The sequence below is a fragment of the Acomys russatus genome, chromosome 25 (assembly GCF_903995435.1).
Source record: "Acomys russatus chromosome 25, mAcoRus1.1, whole genome shotgun sequence".
Classification (NCBI taxonomy): domain Eukaryota; kingdom Metazoa; phylum Chordata; class Mammalia; order Rodentia; family Muridae; genus Acomys; species Acomys russatus.
In genome coordinates this window covers 29498855-29507100 of record NC_067161.1, presented here as the reverse complement: position 1 = coordinate 29507100, position 8246 = coordinate 29498855, and positions in this window count along the sequence as shown.

Below are 8246 nucleotides of genomic sequence, written 5' to 3'. Positions count from 1 at the left end.
TTTAAGGGCACCAGAGTTCATGTCAGAGGCAGTCCCTGCTCACCCCACAACTGTGGAGAATGAGCTATCCATTGGCTAGGTCTGAACAGGTGGTCTAGGTTTACTCCAAGCATTGTCCTTGGTTGGTACATCGTTTTGTGCAGCCCCTCTGCCCCCAGGATCCAGATAAAACATCTGAAACTAATGGAAATAATGCAAAGACTAGATAGTAGAGGGAAGAGAGAAAGAATTCATCTTTATAGCAAGTGTTTTCTGAATTGCTTCCCACTGCAAGCCTGCTTGGCACTGACTTTTTCGGATAGAAATGTCTTCAGGTGCACAGAATATAGTGGAGTGAAGATAATGACATAGTAGAGGTTTCGGAATCCACATGAAAAGCTAGAACAAGGCAGTTAATTCTGAGTGATCTGAAACAAGCCACTTAATGGATGGGTGACATTAGCTAGTCTTTCTGCTTCCGGCATCAAAGAGATAACAGCTCAATGCACTTAGCATCCTCAAGGTTCGCTTTGTGCTACCAAATCTTGGTGAGCAAATTCCAGACCCTATTGTCTTTCAATAGCATCATTCTGGCGTGGCCACGGTTTGGGTAGTGGTGAGAAGGAACAGGACTGGCGCTTGCTCCACCGTGTATTTTTGCAGGAGTATCAGGGATCACAATATAAGGCTCATGATTGTGATTTAACCTTCCCACCTTTTAATTTCTCAACTCTCTCCAAAAGTGTATAACCGATGCACCCCACTTATCCTGCAGCTGGAAAGAAGGCCTAGAAGTGTTTCACAGTTGTAGCTCAAATCGGCAGAAAGCAAGGACAGTCCTAGAAACTTATCAAATGTCTTTTTCTCGTCATTTTGACCTACAGGAAGGTGGAGACCCGGAATTCCTGACAACCTAAGTTATTATATGCAGACCCATTTTTTTTTTTCATGTCAAGCTGGTGTCCAGCAAGGATCAGGACACACAGCTGGCTGAATTATGAAGTCTCTTCAGAGTACTGCTATTTCTCTTTTATCCTTTTTCTCATTTTCTCAGCCATTTGCCTGTGTTATTCAGGCAGGAGAACCTTGCTGTTTCAAAAAAATTAATATACATTTGAGAAAAACAAGATTTTGGGGGTTTGCTTAAGTTGGCAATAATTATCTCCTGGGTACCCATCTATGATAATATATCTATGATGAACAAGACCTCAGAATCACATTAGTTTCAGGGGCTCTCAACCTATGGGTCACAATCCCTTTAATGGTTGCATATCAGATATCATGCCTATCAGATATTTATATCATGATTAGTAATAGTAGCAAATTTACAGTTATGTAGTAGCAATGAATTAATTTTATGATTCGGGATCTCCACACATAAGAAAATGCATTAAAGGGTCATAGCACTGGGAAGGTTGAGAACCCCTGAGTTCCATTGTTAAGTTTTGGTTTTGGTGCTGCCATTATTTCCTTGCCTGGTACCTTTTAATTTTGCCTTGTGACACAATTATCTGGGACTGACTTAGGTGACTGGAGTGAATAAAGAAGCTGCCTTTCTCTGAGGCACAGCTTCTCCTTCCCCCCACTGCACACTTGCCTATGACTTTGACAAATAGAGTGCAGCTGAAGGGATGTCAGGGGCACTGCTGGGCCTTCCCTCTAAAAAGCCCAGCAGCTTCCACTTTGATGTCAGGAAGCTCCGAGGCAGTGTGTAAGAAGTCTGAGTACCCAGAGGCCTGACTTGCTGTGAGGAAGCTCAGAGGAGCCACACGCAAAGCATTCTGTTGAAAGTGCAAGCTGCTCACTGGTCCCTCCAGCTCTGGTCCTTAGTTGTTCAGGCCCATGCTGCTCAAGCCATTGTAGCTAAGGGTCCAGATTCCACACAGAAGCTGTCTGCTCTTTACTGTAGTCCTGCCCTTATTCTTGACTAACCGATCATACAATAGACTCTGAAAGTTTCTCCCGACAAGAGAAAGATGAGAGGGCTTTCAGCAGCAGATATTGTTCTAAGCTTAGGGTCCTACGCTTTCAAGGCCCCCAAAGAGTGAAGGGATGGCGGCCATGTACATAAGCAGATCATTGATCTTCATGATGACAAACCCTTTGAAAACAGGGATAGTGGCTCCTTCATCTTCAAAGTGACTAGGCCTCAGTTAATTTTCCTGGAATGAATGGATGAATGGGATAAAGCTAATCTCCCGGGTCTTCTGTTCTAGAGAAACCAGTGCTACAGGATTTCATGTTTACCTTGCTAGGTCTCTGTGTTGCCTTCATGCAGTCCTCGCTTGCTGTGCCGTCATTCTTCCCTTTTGAAATGGTCTCATGCTCATCCTGTGCCTTTGTTTGTCAGATCTATGTAACATGTTTCTAGTTGTGTGGGGCCTACAGCTCAGAGATAACCTAAGTCTCAGGAAAGACTCTGTGTAGACACTTTTAAATGGCATTGGAACTGTTAAAGATAATGGGGACTTATGAAGTTAAATTAAGTGCATTTTCCCTTAGGAGTTGGCCGTAAGCTTATGGAAACATAGGGTAGTAGTTCTACACTCAAAACTGTGTCTAGGCATCAAGCTCATGATGAATGAGCTTATGACGATTGGTGTTGATGGCCAAATTAAAAAGATCTAGAATCACCTTGAAGACAAATATTTAAGCGTTTCTGCCAGAAAGTCTCTGGATTAGGTCAATGCAAGTTGGTAGACCAGCCGTCAGTGTGGTGATACCGTTCCATGAGCTGGGTCTTGTACTCTGTTAAAATGAGAAAACCACTGAGCATGAGCCTTCATCCATCTTCCTCTGCCTCATGACTGCTCATGCACTGTGACTGGCAGCTTCATGTTCCTGTTACCATGGCTTCCCCATGTGATAGACTGCTCCCTCAGACTGTGAGCCCAAGCAATCCCTTCCTTCCTTAAGTGGCATTAGTCAGGAATATTGTAGCAGCAAATGTGGAACATCATCAACACAATCATTAATTTCCCCAAAGAAAGTATCTTCCTTCAAGTAGTGAATAGTTGCCATTAGAAATATGTGCATCATAATTTTCCTAAGGTGAAAAAGGTTTAAATTAGCCAGACGTTGTCTTCAAGTTCTATAAAGATACAAATGAGAAATGTTGTAATAGAAGCCAAATTCTGCAGGGTGAATGAACACTGTTCAGGAAGAGTTAAGGATTTGTAGAAGCTTTTTTTCCCCTCTAGTTTATTCTCTCTCTTTCTTTCTCTCTCTTTCTCTCTGTCTCTCTCTCCCTCCCTCAGGCTTTTTATCCTCACCTCTCTTTTTACTTCTCACCCCTACTCCACCTCCTTCTCTTCTATAACTATTTGCATTCATGAACTTAAATATTACTGGGCTAAAAATGCCTGATGTTTAAACTGAAATCATCCATTCTAGGAAAAAATTGTAATAAACTGTAATAATGTGATAATACACACACACACACACACACACACACACACACACACACACACTTTAACTAGGTACACCTATAAAACAAATGAAGAATCTTCAAAAATGCATTCTCAAACGCTAGTTTCTGCAATCATTACTGGTAAGAACTGTGCTTAAGACTTTGCTTTCTCATGAATGTCTCTGGAAAGATATTGATTCATTAGGAGAAGTAATGGCAGTAGCCACGCTATTCTTGATTGAACAGCAATTTGGATTGCACAGTGAGAGATGTAGGACATTAAAATAAAGACATCAGATATGTTGTCTTTGCATTAAAATGGAAATGGATTCTGTTTATATCGTTCCATTATGCCTGACAGTGCTGAATAGTTTATATATATTAATAGACCACACCCAGAATGCTACCTCCCTTTAGAATATTGTAACTGGCAGAAGTACAAGATGTTAGTGGGGGTACAAAGATACTACATTCTAATTTAGTGACAGAAAATGACCTTGATGGGTTGACACAGTTAAGAAAATTAATGATACTAATTCAATATATTTGAAGAATGAAGTCAGAGACTTTAAACAGGGATGTTAGAATGAATGACAATATCATTTGCTATAAAAATACCAGGGATTGAATGCCTGTGTGTTGTTTGCTGTTTGTTTAATTGGCTAGTTTCTGGCTGTAAAGAGAACACTGGGCTCATCCTAATTGATTAAGTACCCTGTTTCCCCATATCCCTTAATTTCGCATTCAGGGCTTGTATGTAATCCATTTGATGGTTGTATTTGCTTTTTTTCTGCAGTGCAACATTGCTGACTAGGAATCGGTTTACTCTTTCATGTCTGAAAGCTCTGATAAATTGAGGAGCTTAGGCAGACAGCTCTTTTATCCAAGGGCCCTTATTGGACTGGTGATATTGCTGAAACCTGCCTAGACTCAAAAAGACTCAGAGGGGGATAAGAATCCTACTTGGAGGAAGAAACAAGGGAATATTTTTTCAGTGAGCTCAAGAAAATGCGCGCGCGTGCGCACGCACGCACACACACATACATACATACACACACACACACACACACACACACACAAGTTGGTGCCAAAATAAGAGAACCAGAGTAAGCTGACTTTACTATGGCTGATGAAAGGATAGTGAATTGAAAAAAATGATCAAAAGTGACATTGTGGACCAACTAAAAAAATCAAAGGAGTCTGTACTGCGATCTGTCACTGACTCCAGCATTCCTGGAGGTTGCAGCTCTTCAAACGTTCGCTGAGTAACTATGTAGACACTGTAGTGGGGTGTGTGGCAGGTGCAGGCTTTGCCCTGCCAGGTTTTATCTTCCGCTTGTGTTCTCTTTGCCTCTACACTTGATTTCCTTTTACCCATATACTTCCCTTTCCCTCTTTCACATAGATGTAATATTATTAGGGACATGGTAAGGTGGGAAGGCTGAAAGATGCCTGAACTATAAATCCCTGCCTTCAAGAAGTCTTCATCCAGAGGTAGACATGAATAGAACTTTGGAAGTTCACTTTTTGTTTTGTTTGAAAATAGATTGAATGAGGTGACGATGGCCTTGTTACATTAGTTAATGAGCTGTGATATTTTTATTATTGTCAAAGGATATCTATTACGTCTGATTTATGCTATTTTTAGGGTACCAGATAATTAGAAGGCTCACTAATTTGCATCTCCAATGGCGGATAAGCCTTCTTTTTCTGAGGAGTGCCCTGTGTGTCCTGTCTTTGCCAGCACTAGTTACATATCAGATTGTTGACTTTGCCTTTCAAATGTGGTGTGAATTTGACAAAATACAGGGTAGTCATTGGGATTGGTCTGTAATGCTCTCAAAATCCACATCAGTAGGAATATCAGGCTTTGTGTAGAGGCAGTGCATTTCAGGTCTCTGAAAGAACAATGCCTGGGGAGCTCCTTGTGGTTTTGGATGAAAGAGAAAAGAGTTCTTTGTGGCTGTGAAGCAAAAGCAGTTCTAGTTCAAGCAGCCACATCCACAGATTTGTTTCGCTTTTCCTTTCTAGATGCCCTGAGTAATGAATCATCAGAGGAGCCAACAGTATCTTTTGTCTGTCCTGTACTGAGACACATCAATCTATGAAAGAGTATGTCAGGCGCAGGTGTTTACTCTGGTTAGTGAGCACTTCTGATCTTGGAATTACAGAGATTCACAAGTCTAGATAGAAAGTGGTCCCAGTATTGCTGTTGTACAGGTACAGTCACCGTAAATGCTCCACCCACTGATGGCCCTTCGCCACATAGATGGATCTTTTTATTTATTATTTTTTCCTCTGTATAGATTAGCAGCTTATTTTGCCAGATTTGATTCCATTGTTTCTTTTTATAGTATCATCTTGATTGTTTCTGGAGCTCATGATGTTAGCATTGTGTTAACTGGTATGATACTGCAGCCCACATCTCCTGGTTAGAATCTAGTTCCACTAGTGCTACTCTAGTAGTGTCCTGGGGACATGTATTTTCCGTCAGTGTCTACCGCACATTGGCTTTGCTGATATTCTTATACTTGTCTGCAGTTTTCTGAGTTCCTCTGCATTTGAACAGAAGTTACTAGAGCAGGTCTGCAACATGATAGGAGATGGGGGGGCAGGGGTCAGATGGAAGTTCTCTCATCCTGGACAGGGATGCTGGATAGAATGGTTCATACCCCTTCTGGGATAATCATTGTTGATGTAATGAGATTTTTGTTGTTGTTATTGTTTGAAATTTGAGAACTATTATTTCCTTTCCCATATACAATGTCCTGTCATCTCCCAAGCTGTTTTTTCCTTGAAGATATTTTTTGTTTTGTTTTGATTTTTTGCTATAGAGTGGTGCCTATATTCATGAATGAGCATTCATTGAATGTTTAAAGTGTTCTAATCACTTTGAAGTTAACAGAATTGAAATTATAGTGGCATTTTCATAATCTTACTACCTTGCTCTTGTTGTATGTACATTGGGGCCTTTTGAAAAATTAATAAGTTGAGAGCTCAGGTGCTTCTCAAGTTTTCTTAACATGTTTTTTTATTATAAGTTCTTGAAGGTGACACTTTAACTGTATTTTTAATTCCCTGCTATATATGAGATTATTTTATTTTGTTTCATTTTGAATTTGTTAATTTTAATTTATTTTTAAAACACGTACTCACTTTACATCCCAATTTTAGCCCCATGAGATTATTTTAATGAAGGAATCTTCCCAATTAAGTATTGCATTTCCAAAAGAATGAAGAATGGAAGAAATTTGAACATTATTTTTTCTTGCAGTAGGAAGTGAAAACACAGACCATTGAACACCATCTTGGTCAAATGAATGACTGTTGACTTTGGGAAGTGAAGAGACAGTACAAAGAATAGGGGAAATATTTACAATATTATATATGATTAAAGGTTAATATCAAGAAGATATAAAACCATCAACTCAATAGGGAAAACTATGTAAAGTACAGAGGACCTGAACAGGCATGTTGTAAAAGAAGACATATGTAACAGGCAAAGGGTACATCATCGCATGCTCATCATAATGAGGAATTAGGAAAATACAAATGAGAGCTGCAAGGAGAAATCTCTCCACATAGCTATTAAGGTAATTTTTACAAGGACGTAAGGCAAGTTTTGGAAAGGGTGTGGATAATGGGAAACTTTTGCACATTTTTGATGGGCATGTACATTATTGTAACCATTCTGAAAACTTGTATGAAGGCTCCATGGAAAAGCAGTGATCTCATTTCTAGATATTTACGTAAAGGAACAGTATCTAGTAATAAAAGCCTATCCCCCATATATGCTGCAGTTATATTTAATGCACAGAAACAACCCAGCCCAAAGCAGATGAATTTATGGAGAAAATGTGACGTGCATACACAACAGATATTGTCAAACCTTGAGAAAGGTTGTAATTTGAGACAATGTGGATGGATCTGGAGGACTGAGTAAAGTAAGCTAAGCAGAAAACAACAACTACTGAATGATGTCATTTGTATGCAAAAATATAATACAAGTGTGGAGTAGAAAGGTTATTACCAGAGGCTGTGGAATGATGGTCAGAGGGGAAGGGAAGATGTTGCAAAAAGTTTCTGTTAGGATGGATGTATTTTTGAGGCCTGTTGTACAATAAATTGATCATAGTAAGAACAGTGGATTTATTATTCAAAAATAATTGAGAGGAAATTTTAAATATTTCCTCCTGAGAAATGATGGGTGAAATGGTGGATATGTTAACTAGAAGAATGAATTATATGTCATCATGAACATATGTTAAAATATCATGTTTTATTCAGACATACATACAATTATTATTTGCCTACAACATACCATCAATTAAATATCTTAAATAGATAAAAGCACATGTTAGCAGCTTTGGTTACCTGCACTGGGCCTGCATGAGAGTGGGCTCCTCAACAGTCAACCGTGGATGAAAAAGTCCCATCAACAAGTTCTGGAGACTCAGAGTAGCGAATGTAGGGCTGTCTATCTTATGCTCTTGCAAAGTCGGACACTAGCCCCAGATATAGAGGCAGCCGTGCCTCAGAAGTGCAGAAAAGTTTCAGTGACCCTGCGTTTATTTATCTTCCCTCCTTTTCTCACTGCCTCAGTAATTGGGGCTGGGTGCAGTCTTTTTGTCATCTGCCACTTGCATTTGTCTATTCCTCAACAAAGATCACGTATGGGCTCATCTCCATCCTTTACGTCCTACTTGTGACAGATTTTGGGTGCCTGACCTTGTCACTTTTATGAGTCCTTAGACATGTTCGACTGTTAATAATTTTCTACTCTAATGCTTTTGTTTGAATAAAAACAGGTAGACTAACAGATGTAAGTAGGGGCCCAATGATTCTTAATCATCTGGAG